This window comes from Calidris pugnax, unplaced genomic scaffold (genome assembly GCF_001431845.1).
Source record: "Calidris pugnax isolate Ruff unplaced genomic scaffold, ASM143184v1 scaffold8, whole genome shotgun sequence".
NCBI lineage: Eukaryota > Metazoa > Chordata > Aves > Charadriiformes > Scolopacidae > Calidris > Calidris pugnax.
In genome coordinates, this window is record NW_015090830.1 from 11,969,639 (window position 1) to 11,982,931 (window position 13,293).

Sequence of the window (13,293 nt, forward strand, 5' to 3'; positions counted from 1 at the left end):
GTTGTAAGAGCAGTAGGATCACTAGTCTGCAATCAGTGAGGCCTCCCAAAAAGTATGATACAATTTCAGAAGATATCATTTAGTGACTCTTACTATAAGGAGGATATTAGCCTATGATCACAACCCAAATTTTGACTCTCCAACCTGCTAGCAAGAAAGTCAACCTCATCCCAGACAAAACCATGACATTCTCCACCCCTTATTCCATACCATTTACATTGTGCTCAGGTCCCACACTACCCAATACATCCCCATTAACCATCACCCCCCTTCCCATCCTTTGATATAATACACAGATATCATTCCTTTAGTTCACGGATCACCCCTGTGAAATATCTGTAAAATGTCCATAACTGTCCACAAAATGTCCATTGAGTTCATTTAATGTGCTCAGGTCCCACACTACCCAATACATCCCCATTAACCATCACCCCCCTTCCCATCCTTTGATATAATACACAGATATCATTCCTTTAGTTCACGGATCACCCCTGTGAAATATCTGTAAAATGTCCATAACTGTCCACAAAATGTCCATTGAGTTCATTTAATCCATGACTTTTGCCTCTATCTGTCATAACAGTCTTTCAGGGGAGGAGAGATGGTGTCTGGTGTTGTGCAGCGTTACCAGGCACCAAAGCCAGCTAAGGTTGGGTCACTTTTGCACTGGCACTGCTTCTTGTAAGGTTTGTCCTCCATTGATTCAGGTGATTCTTGCTATAGCAATTCCTATAATATACAGCTCAAATCGTGTCTTACAAAAGGTATATCCATTACAATCTCCACGCCTGGTCTATTTGGGCCAGGTTATAGAGTTTAAAATTGCAATGAACTCCTCCCCTTGCTCCTAGCCTGGCTAGCAACAAGGGCTTCCTGCTGTAGTGATTCCCATAACATGCAGCTCAAATCTCAGGTTCAACTTTACTCCTGACTTCTCTACCTCCCACCCTGACCTGAGCAGCACAGGTGGATGGGGAACAGAGGTTGCAGTCAGTTTATCACACATTTCTGCCACTCCTTCCTCTTCAGGGGGAGGACTTCTCACACTCTTGTCCTGCTCTGGTGTGCGATCCCACCCACAGGCTGCAGTTCTTCACTAACTGCCTCAACCTGGGTCCCTTCCTTTCAGCATGCACTAAGCTCCATGGGCTGCAGGGGAACAGCCTGCCTTCACCACTGGCTACAGGGGAATCTCTGCTCCAGCCCCTAAAGCACCTCCTCCCCCTCCTTCCTTCACTGACCTCAGTGTCTGCAGAGTTGTTTCCACTCGAGCTGGCACTGGAGTTCCAGCCAGTCCAGTACAACAGCACAGAAAACAGCAATGCCCTGGCCATCCTCCAACCCAGGCACATCACCGTTGCTATGGAAGGGAAGGGGATGGAGCACTTCTTCCATGAGGACAAGGCTGAGTTGGGGTTGTTCAGCCTGGAGAATCACCACTGGCTACAGGGGAATCTCTGCTCCAGCACCTAAAGCACCTCCTCCCCCTCCTTCCTTCACTGACCTCAGTGTCTGCAGAGTTGTTTCCACTCGAGCTGGCACTGGAGTTCCAGCCAGTCCAGTACAACAGCACAGAAAACAGCAATGCCCTGGCCATCCTCCAACCCAGGCACATCACCGTTGCTATGGAAGGGAAGGGGATGGAGCACTTCTTCCATGAGGACAAGGCTGAGTTGGGGTTGTTCAGCCTGGAGAAGAGATGGCTCCAGGGAGACCTTATTGCAGCCCTTCGATACTTAAAGGGGGGCCTGCAGGAAAGATGGGGACAGACTTTTTAGCCGCGCCTATTGCAACAGGGCAGTGTAAAGGCTTAAAACTAAAAGAGGGAAGATTTAAACTCACTCCCCCTGGTTGGGATGGGGGAGAGAATCAGAAGAGTAAAAGTGAGAAAACATACTCGTGGGTTGGGATAAAAACAGTTTAGTAAGAAAAGCAAAGCCACGCACGCAAGCAAAGCAAAACAAGGAATTCATTCATTGCTTCCCATGAGGTGTTCAGCCATCTCCAGGAAAGCAGGGCTCCATCACACATAATGGGTTCTTGAGAAGACAAACACCATCATTCTGAATGTCTGCTCCCTTCCCTCTTCTTTCTCCTCCAGCTTTACATGCTGAGCATGACATCATACAGCTTGGCATATCCCTTTGGTCAGTTGGGGTCAGCTGTCCCAGCTGTGTCTCCCCCCAAACTTTTATGCACCCCAAGCCTACTCACTGGCAGGGTAGCGTGAGGAGCAGAAAAGGCCTTGATGGCTTAGCAACAACCAAAAACATCAGTGTGCTACCAACGCTATTTTCATCCCAAATCCAAAACATAACACTGCACCAACTGCTAGCAAGAAAGTCAATCCCATCCCAGCAGAAACCATGGCAACATCTTTCCCTGTTTTAAGTACAGCCAGCTGCCTAGCCAATACCCAGACTCTAAATTTTCTTTTCTCCAAACTGACCACACAAACTAATTGGTTTTCAGTAGCTGTCTGTCCCCACGTCAGATCCCCAAGCATCTCTGACTGTCCAGCAGAAAAGCTGATTGCACTTTCCTTACTCCCCACAAATTAGAAAGCAAACATCAGCATTGTCAGAAGTCCTCAGTCACTCACAACTTCAGAATCGCTCCAGAACTCACTAGTCATTGTTTAACCTTGGCAAGCCACAGAGGGCACAAACCCATGTATATTTTCACCAGCAGTGGAGCTACTCATGGTCTTGATAGAACCTTATCACATATGTTACTTTATACAAGTGAAAGAGAAGAGACTTACTGTGACCAGGGGAACGTAGTCAGGAAGACTGTATGCAAGGGAACATGCTGACCTGCATCTTCAAAAAAGCTTTGGGGTAGGTCTTCCTTTATTTAAAAAAAAAAAAAGTAAAAAAAATTTTTTTTAAAAAAATCACCTGTATACAGCTTTCTTTGCATTTTTAAAAAATCACCTGTATACAGCTTTCTTTGCACTCCCTGCTGGAACTTTGCCTTTCTTAACTCAGAACTTTGCTTGCTGTCTGCTCATGCATGCATCTTAATTAATAAACAAATGAATAAATCCCCTCCTGATTGCTTTTACATGTTTTTCTAAACATCTGCTTCTACCTACCTTGTTAGACAAAGCTGGTCTCTTCTACAACTCAGCTGGGGAACTTATTTCTCTCTCTCTCTCTCTTAAGATGCAATTGGGTATTTCACGTCAATTATCTTAATTGGAAGCAGGCTTAACCCATTTCCCAATTACAGCTCCAGCTTATTAGAACAAACAAACTCTCAAACCTCCTTTAATAAAATAAAATAAAACCAAAAATGCCCCCAAAGAACAAACCTAAACTTTAGTAATGAGACATTGAAAAGGAGACTGAGCTCTGGTATGCAAAAGAGTGAGGAAGCCGGTGCAGGGAGAGAAGGAGAAAGGGGGGGGGTCTAACTCTCTGGCTTAGTCTCTGACACAGCATTCCTATAAGCCTGTTTGCTGTGAGCTCCCAGAAGGTACACTCATTCTGTGTACTTTTCTCCCCCACATATCAAGGTGTCATTGTCAGAATTAAAAACAGCTAGGTGCACCTTTGCTTTGCTGCTGTTGGGTATTTTGGTGGCCAAACTTTTTTACAGTTGGAACAAAGAGCCAGGTTCTCTCTGCTGCCTTCTCACACCAGTCCCAGCCTTTATCACTCATGTTCAGATGGACATGAACCTAGTATCTATTATCAAAGGCAGAAAGACTAAAGGGATAAAAGGAACCCAGTGACAAGAGGGTCACGTCAGCTGTTAATGGTCCAAATAACGGCTGGGTTAGCTGTGCATCTTCTCATGGCGTTTTTTCTTGTGCTTTTCCATTTTTTTGTCAAATGCATCAAATCTACAGTTTCCCAGACACACCCCTTATTTGACATCTGTGAAGACAACAGATTTCAACCTTTCTGTTTGGCTTCCCATGGATGCCACCAGCTTTCTGAGACACATCCACCTTTTATAGGCACTCTGGATACTAGTCTAAGAAACTATGTGTAGACATTATTCCACACATTCTACTATCTACTTGCACAGAGCACAGGATAAACAGGCAAAATAGCTCAGAAGGTTATAGTATTCTGCCCAGCTACGGCATCTGCCAGGTGCCAATCCAATGACAACTGCTTTCCCCTTGCTGAATTCTGGTGTTCAGAAGTAGTAACTATGAAGCTATTTTGATTTTGCTGTTTTCTAGTATTGTCAACATTTCTCTAAACAATTTCTACAGTTGTTTTTGAGTAACAAAGAAAAGTCAAAACTACACTTTGAGATTCACCGTTCTAATATCTTGGTATTTAATCAGCCTGTAATATAATATTGATTACAAATGCCCTGGAGACAAGAGATTGGTACTTTAGAGCAAATTCTTCATATAACTCTTTATTGCAGAAAGATTCTTCCAAATGTCTTGATACCAAATATCCATCTGGCCCATGGGCTTGCTCACTTGTGCAGCCAGAATTTTATCATTGATTCTGGCAGGGGTGAAATGGGACTACCAAAAGACAATGCAGGTTAACACTTTGATGACCAGAACGAAGTGCAGCAGAGAACAAAGGGATTCAGATTATAGGTGTCTCTCCTGAGGACTACGAAATCAAAGAACCACATGCAAACAAAGATCTCTGGCAGGAGGATCATAATATATAGAACATATAAAACATTGTGCCAAGACTTCAGCCTGTTAACAACTACCTTGCAAAAAACCAAAACAACCCCTTGTTGCAGGTCAGCTGAGACATCATCAAATCCTGTCATCTGTGTCTCTTCTCTCTGTCAATTTCTCTCCATTGGAAGGTAATATCCCTGCTGCAGGCAGCACTTGCTTGTGCCAGCTCTGACCATCCCTCCTGCACACCCAGCCTCTAGACCAGCTGGACCAAAGCTGAGCTGCAAACTTTTCTTTCATTCAGCTATTGTTCTTGAGTCTCCTTCCTTTCATGCTCTGAATATCCTACATACATTCATAAACACATTATATACTGACTAAATACATATAAAACTGCTATGATAATGATTATTTAGTCTTATCATCATACTCCATCTTGTCTTTTAAAACCCTGCTTCATACTTAGCCCACACTCTGCTTCACCCCTGCAAGTGTGAATGGACCATTCAAGCTCGGCTGATGTACGTGGTTCTGAACACTCACTAGGTACCTTTTAATCATTGATAATGTTTAGAAGACTTTTTCTGTATGTGCAGTAATGCCAGCACAAAAGTTATTCCTGTCATCGCTGGAGCTAGTGTAGCGATGAAGTGAGAAAATCCAAACTCCAGAAGATATTTTGATTCCTCAAGGGAAAACACTGTCCACTTAGACTGCCTTCTCACTGCCCAGTCTCTTTGAGACAGCAGTGAGTCAGAGGCCACCAGAACTCTTTCTAGGCTGCTTAGCAAATAAGGCACATGTTTTTTTGGGTTTTTTTTCGGGGCGGGGGAGGTGCAGGAGGACAGGAAGTTGAGTGCAGGAAAGTGAGATGTAAATAGCATTCTTTCAACACTGAAAGGAAAGCCCAAAAAGTAGCTTTAGGAAGCCCTTTTCCCTATGAAAACAGTGGCCAGCTCTTCCTACCCAGCCATCTCCTTAGCACCAGCCATGGAAAAGGGAGACAGGAGTCTGTCTGTGTTTACCTGTCTAAGGACAAAAGGGGTTGATAGTGCAGGAAATGTAAAGGGGTGCTGAGGGTCAGCTGGAGAAATGCTGCTTCTGACAGAAATATAACTTGGACTGTCACAAGGGATTAGCAGACATGCTTAAATCTCTCCCATAAACCTGAACCATTTATATTGCAGTCACACAAGAGCTGACCAAGGGGAACTCAGAAATCAGGAGTGCTCCAAAAACCATTGAGTTGGTTTCTAGAACCTGATGGGGGCTCAGAATCTGACTTTGAATTTTTTCTTATTTTACTATTATTCAGTCTGTCAGTTCACTGAAACTAAAGGCACTAGTCCCAGTATATAAAACAAAAAATATGTATAAATCTGGGCAAGATTTTCAACTCTGGGACAAAGATTCAAAAAAACTCTAGTCAGTCTGAACTGTTCCTTGAAAAAACACTTCCATACTTCTGAAGACCAGAACAATCTTTTTAAGGAATGTGTTTTCTGTATTTTCCATCATCCCTTTGAGTCATTTTTTATACGTTTCACTCTGAAAATCTTTATCATAAAGCTGTGCACAGCAAATATCTGGAACTAGGTATATACCAAAATCACATGCTAATATGCTGTTTGTTCCAGTCCTTAAAAACCCTGCTGCTTTACTGTTAAAATTCTCATTCATTTTCTGTAGCAACTTCAAGTCATTTGCCATAATATCAGAATACTCAGACAAAGAAGTTTTGAGAATAAATTCACTGTTTTTTGAATTCACTGGTTTTATGAAGTTAGCTTTGTTTGCTGGGCAGTAATTATATTTAAGTTGCACTGGGCTGCACAGTTAGAATAAGTAAGTTACACTTTGGCATATATTAGTTGTAGAAGGTCTTGGTGTTGGTTTGTTTAGAAGCAAAAAAAAAAAACCAAGGAGAAAGAAATGAAGTCCCTAGTCTCCTATTACAATCTGTGGACAGACAGCTGCATTTGCGCAGAGCAACAGTGCAAGCCAAGGAATAATTTACCAGGCTACTAAATAGGAAAAAATAATACTGGTACGAAACATTTAGTGTTACTGAAACTTTTATAACCCCATCATACAAGCTATTCTGTACCTGAAAAGCTTCAAACTAACAAACACACATGTATGCATTTACACAAAGAGGTTCTTTCTGTTACAGATAATTCAGACTTAATAATTACCTTTTTCAAAAAAGTATTTTTGTCAGGGGGAAAAAAAGGTTGAACTTTTTGTATTTTCTCATATTTACTTTTATATACACCAGAAGAAATGAGTCTGCCAGGCATAAAGACATCGTTTATGACTCAGACTTATTCATAATTCTATGGAGAATTAGTAAGAATGTGCATTTTTTTGCTTCCTTAGCTCTGGCTGAGTAGAAAGATTTGATTCTTAATTTAAAATATTTATTTTTAAAATTATTTTACTTTAAGAGAAAAATTGCATCAAGGAAGCACTATCAGTTTTTTTTAACTAGAGAGGCACAAATAGTGTCTTTATAATGTGGTGCCTATTGTACTTAAGGCTTGAGCTACAATAAGCACAATGCTCCTTCAAATTGCCCCATCTAAAAGAAAGGTGATTTTCTTTATTCAAGCCTCTCAAACTAAGAAAAAAAGGGAGAAGAGATAGATACAGCTCTTTGTAGTACTGCTTAGATGTGAAGGTTAATCATAAAGTGCAGTGCTGTTTTTAAATTTTTCAAAATGTAAAATAGATACGCATTCAGACCTGCCTCATAAATGGACCATTCTAGTTGAAACTTTGAGGAATTAATTCCTGGCTCTGCTTCTTTTTACTGAGAAAGAAAACATAGTGGCCTTCTGGGGCAAGATCTTTAAAGATTTTCGATGAGATTTATGTGGCAGAAAGAGCTCTCAGAGACAAATCAATATAACTAAGTACAGCGCTCTCATACAATCACTCTGATCAGGAAAACTGGCTACATCATCAGAGGGCTGTCATTTTCTCACTTGCATTGTGTGAAATTGCCTAAGGTTTCTCACAACATTGAAACCAAACCCTCCGGTTGACAGCAGCCAGTGACAACAGGGGGTTCGGGGTGAAGGAGCTGCATCTTCTGGAGCTGGTGGGTTGCTATACATATTTATTTTCCTGACAGACTCGAGATTCCCTGGCGCCGTACCGCCAGTGCAGGCACACTCTCAGACTGCAGCTGTCCCTCTGTTAGGTAATCTCTAGAAACAAACATGAGGCCAGAGATCAGAAGGAAAAGTATATCCTTGCCCGTTTAACACATCCAACCCATTTCTTTATTTGGGGATATTTTTAATCAGTCTATCTGCAATGAACGGGAAGATGATGCCTCATCTTGAATTGCTAAGCAAGATGTTTCTGCTCATTAGCTCTTTACGCTCTCGTCATCAGATGAACTGATTGCATGGTGTCTTTTTGCTTGGCTCCTTTTACTTAATTAATTCTCACTGCGTGGCCCCTTGGCATCACTCTGGTTTTCTTCAGCTGCTGCTAGGCATTTTCGGGTTGGTGCTGCTGAGGAACTGGTAAGGGCAGGGCTTTCCTGTTCTCAGCACTGCACAGAGAAGATGGCAGTTCCCACCTCAGCAAACTTACCAGGAACTGGTAGCAGATGTCCAAAGGAATTTAGGTGTAAACTGGTGAAATCAGGAAATGAAGAATTAGGAACTCAACCTGCCTAGTCACTTCAGAAAATCCTGTTAGATGTCTACATTGTAGGACAATGTGCTTAAATGCAGCTGTAAACCTGGCCTGGCCTTTCTTAAATTGAAAAGCATCCAAAGAGGGACACACACACAGAATGACATTCTTGCATTTTAATTGCAGAGCACAGACTCCGCCTGCTTGTTCAAATGCACACACCAGACTCCTATATGTACCACAAGTTATGCAGGACCTAGGTAAGTATGGGCAGCTAGCAAATAGGATATGCACCAGTGAGAAATTAAAGCAATGGGAATATAAAGTCCTAAATCTGAAGGCTACAGATTTATTTTACTTTTTTCTGTGCAACCACAGTAGCTGGCTTAGCAGTACAAGAAGTTTGCTGCTGATGGACATTAAAAGCACAAAACAGCATGATAAAAGAGAGAATATTGTGCAGTATTTTTGTGGAAATGTCCCTCACAGCATTTTAAGGTTGGTTCTGCTACTAAACTATTAGCCTTAAACATATGAGAAAAAGATCACATGTAAAATTAGTCAAAGTGCTTAGCTGTACTGGTGATAAAAAAAGAAGAGGAACATACAAATTAGGGAAAGAGAAGAAAAAAGAAAGGAACTGAAAAGACAACACAGGGGAAAAGGTAAACCTCAGGAGGAAAATGAGCATAGCCTGTAAATATCTTCAAGGTAACAATGTAAATGAAGGAAGGAAATTACACCAAGTCTCAGAAGACAATAGAAAAAAGAATTAATGGCCATAAGCAAATGAAGGAAAAGTTTATGCTAAACATGAGCAAAATTCTAAGAGTAATTAGGCTAGTGAAAAATTCAAAGGTAGCTGATGCACAATTAATGCACATACTTAAGAACACTGGATTAAGAATAAAATGATAAAGAGAGCAGATCTGTAAAACTTAAGTTTTGAGAGGAAACGGAGAAGAAATTCTTCCCTGGCACCTTGTCTATGATTTTTCTCCACAATGGTCTGATCAACTTCAGATTGGCACAGTGCTCAAATTCTGTTACTTGCAACATACCTATTTTCTCATTACACCTCCTTGTTCATATTTTTTTTTTCTTTTTTGACAGCTGACATCAGTGCTATTCTTTTCTTTTTTTTTTTTTTTAAATCTTATTTGACTTCTCATCAGTTATACTTCAGTTACCGCATCTCCTCAGCTCATCATTTTGTTCCCTCTCCATACAGCTCCTTCAATCAGTATACAGACACAGATGCTTCTTTTGCAGGGAGCACTGATTTGACTGTACGTTCCTTCAGACGCATTTGCCTCAAGCATTTTGAATGATACAAGAGAGTCTGTAGCTGTTCAGGTGTAAGTTGTGACTGTTCAAAGCTGTGTAAATGGATGACCCTTGTTTAGTATGGGCCTGGTTTTCAATAGGTCTTTTCTTTTAAAAGAGTTGTCTGTGTTTCGATAAGTACATTATGATTTAGTACACAGCACAGATGTTGTTTCATCAGCAGTATCTCCTTGATATTTTGACAAACTGTAAATTCATGCTTTTAAAGTCTCAGCTACTTGCATGCCAAGGTTTCATTTCAAGGTTCAACTTTCAGCTCAATATAGAAGCTTGTTAAAGTCAAGGGAAAGATCCTATTAATTCAGATGAGTTTAGAATGAGACCTCGTACTTCTATTCAAGCTTAAGTAACCCAGAGCATAAATTTGCCATTTGGATCCTTTACCATGGAGTCAGTACAATAGCTTCCGCTTCTGCTGTCACTGATGGCAGCCTAATTCAATGGTCTGTCTTAAGTCCTCACACAACTCTCCGTACTTTTGTACGCAACTGCTCAAAAACTCATAACAGACTTACACTTCCAATACTACAGAGTAAAGAAGTGCCATTTTCTACTTTTGCAGATGGGCAATTGATTCTCAGTTAAAAAGGAGTCAGAGACCTACATAACCTTGATGATCTATGCCAAAAGGAATTCTGTGGTGTTCCAGTAGCCCTTCAGCTTTTCCTGGAAAAAAGCATTTGAATCTGAGTTTCCAAGCGTGTAGCCATCATGCAGGGAAAGCTGGATGGAGCCCCAGCCCTGCTGTGGATGCAGGGGCGGGTTGGTGGAGCAGTAAGGAGCTCATGCCAGCCCAGGGCCACTGACAGGAGGCAAAGGGGAGAGAGAGGAAAGGCAAAGTTCATAGTCCCTTAACAATTTTCTCCTCATTTTGCCATTCTAAAGTTGCCCTTGCTGAGGTTAATTAACAACTGTACATGCCAGTTCTACAGGAACAAAGCAGACTGCAGTTTTTACCCCTCTCCCATGTTTTCCATAGCAGCGACCAGACCTTGGGGTGTAACCTCTGTGAATGGTCTCTCATTACCTTCCTACTAATTAGTCTTATTTCAGTTGTGAAGTATATTATCTTGGGAATTTATATGGTTTAACACATTAAAAATAAAGCTTCTTGACATTTGAAAATATTCTCATTTTGGGTAAATGTCACTCCTCACATCTGCACATAAGGGGATCATTGAGCAAGTCATCTGGGGATAAAGAAGCATTCTCCTCACAGCAATGGCTATGCAAAGTGTTCAGGAGGCTGTGCCATCTGGCTCAATTTGTGCACTTGTGTCTTATTACAGCTACATGCCACAAATATTTAAAGCCTAGACTCAACTCATCTAACTGTGGGCACTGGACTAATGAGAAAGATAAAAGAGCTGTCACCCTTCAGTTCTCAGGCGTGGGTGGGTGATTCATCCTGCCTACGCTGTGAACCAGTCTCTGGAGATGTTGCTTTCTCTCTCCACTTACCACAGCAGGGGCCTAGGGGGCCATAGCTATGACTTCAGTGCCTACTATTTGCACTGAAGTCATAGCATTTCAACCTTAGAGTTTAGTACTGTAGATGGACTTGCCAGGAGTTCTTGAGTTGGGGGTATTTTATTTTTCTATAGATGCAACCTGCTGCAACTTCAGACATAGCCTTTAAAAGCCCGTAGTGCCAGCCTGTGCTTCCCTCCACCATTCTACGTGCTTACGTGCATGCAAATTGAAGACAAATGTTACTGAAAATTCATCCTAGAGCAGCAGAAGCCAAATCAGCATAGTATTTCCACTATGTTGACTAAGGTATTTAAAAAACCAGAGGCTATTCTACAGAGCCAGATATATTAACAGGTCACTGGTATTCACATTCAGCAAAATACCAGCCCTCAGCCTTTTCTCCACCATCTCCTCCTTGGAAATATGAGAGGGATCAACAAGGGTTAAACTTCTGAAAGTGCCAGAAGTCAAAAGAGGAGCTTTGTGTCTCTTTTGGCTGGAACATCTTCTGATGGGGTGTCTCCTCCAGACTTGCCTTCTCTACGTATGCCTCCTTGTACGGAAAAATTGCTGAACAAAAGAAACTGAATTAAGGTGAACATCTTGAGTTGTATTACAAGTTTTAAGACAGAAGGATGTGATCTATTCTTAAAGTCCCTGATGATTTATTTAGTGGGCATATTTTTACATTGTTTCCTTTAACATCAGAGAAAAGGTGCCTTTGGAGAGGCACGGCTTTTATCTCATCTCCTTTAAAATCACACCACAGATCTCAAAAGAAAGGCTATGCCATGTCAGAATTTAAAACATTCACCTTATGGCTGTCACCCAAAGTAGATGAAATATGTGCCACCGAGTTTTAAGTGATTGCTTATGCTGCCGATCATAGTCAGATTCTCAACTGAATGATATAAGTTTCCACTGTTTCCCTGAAACTGATGAAGCTGAATCTTTTTATACCAGAAAAGGATCTGGCCCTTAAGTTTCAGTGTATTCTGAATCCAAAGTAGTTTTATCCAGTTGAATAATTTATCATCATAACCTATTTTTCATTAATTTGACTATGCTCTTGTTCCTCACGGGCTTGGTACTTACAGTGTAGCTCTACTGCGAAAAACAACGATGTGAAATTAGCACTTTCTTACTCAGCAGATCCCTTTCCTGTGTGAAGTCAGAAAGAGTGCTGCTTAACTTACCATAAAAAGTACTAAAATCTTCTTTTTACCCCCTCCCTGCTTTCCGCCCAGCAGAACTAATAGAGCTGAGAGGAGGCAAAGAGGACAGAATTTTGGCTTGTATATTTACAGGGCTGTTGATGGAACTGCAGGGCAACTTGGGCAGCCCCTGGGTCTCTGGATGTCATAGTTTGGGCCAGATTGGCCACTGAGACAAACAATGGATGCTCTCCCCCACCTGTCTCTCCAAGAAGGGGAAGGACAGAGAGAGACTTATGAGTTTAGAAGAAAACTAAACTACCTCGATGAAAACAATAAAATAGGTAAAAGAAAATACTGAAATATATACAACATATACAAAACCATATCAAGCTTCCAGGATCACGATCACATCACCGGCAGGCACTGGGAAAGTCCCAGACTGGACTCAGCGACAGATGGGATTCCAAATTTGGATTCAGGAATGCACAGATTGGGATCAAAGGCAAACAAACAGACAGGGTCCTCCTCAGACACCAGCCATTGAAGAAAGAGGGCTGACCCTTCGGTCCCTCAGCTTTTATACTGAGGATGAGGCAGATAGGATGGAATACCCAAATGACCAAATTGTGAGTTATGAGTCACCCATCCCATCTGATCCTCCCTGCAGGTGCAACCCCTCTATGCTTTTCCACTTCTGACCCTCCAGTGGGGCGAATAACAAAGTTAGTTGACCTTGGCTGTTATAGCAATAAGTAATTGGAAGATCTTCTCTGCATGCCATTCCTTGGTCTTATCACTCTGAGCACTAGCACTGTCTCCACAATATGCTGTTAATTTCATTAACAGAATTTCAGAAAGTTAGAAGAAACTCTTCTAAAAAGTAAAATTACTGAACATAAAATTGGTTTTGTTTTACTTGAAACCAGGACATCGGGTTGTGGCCGGTGTTACGCTCCCACTGCAGATGGTGGAGGGCTGTGTGTACAAGCAGAGCTTGCAAAGTTGTTTTCACTGATGGCACCCAAGTCATAGTAACAGGAGTCCGCAATCCCA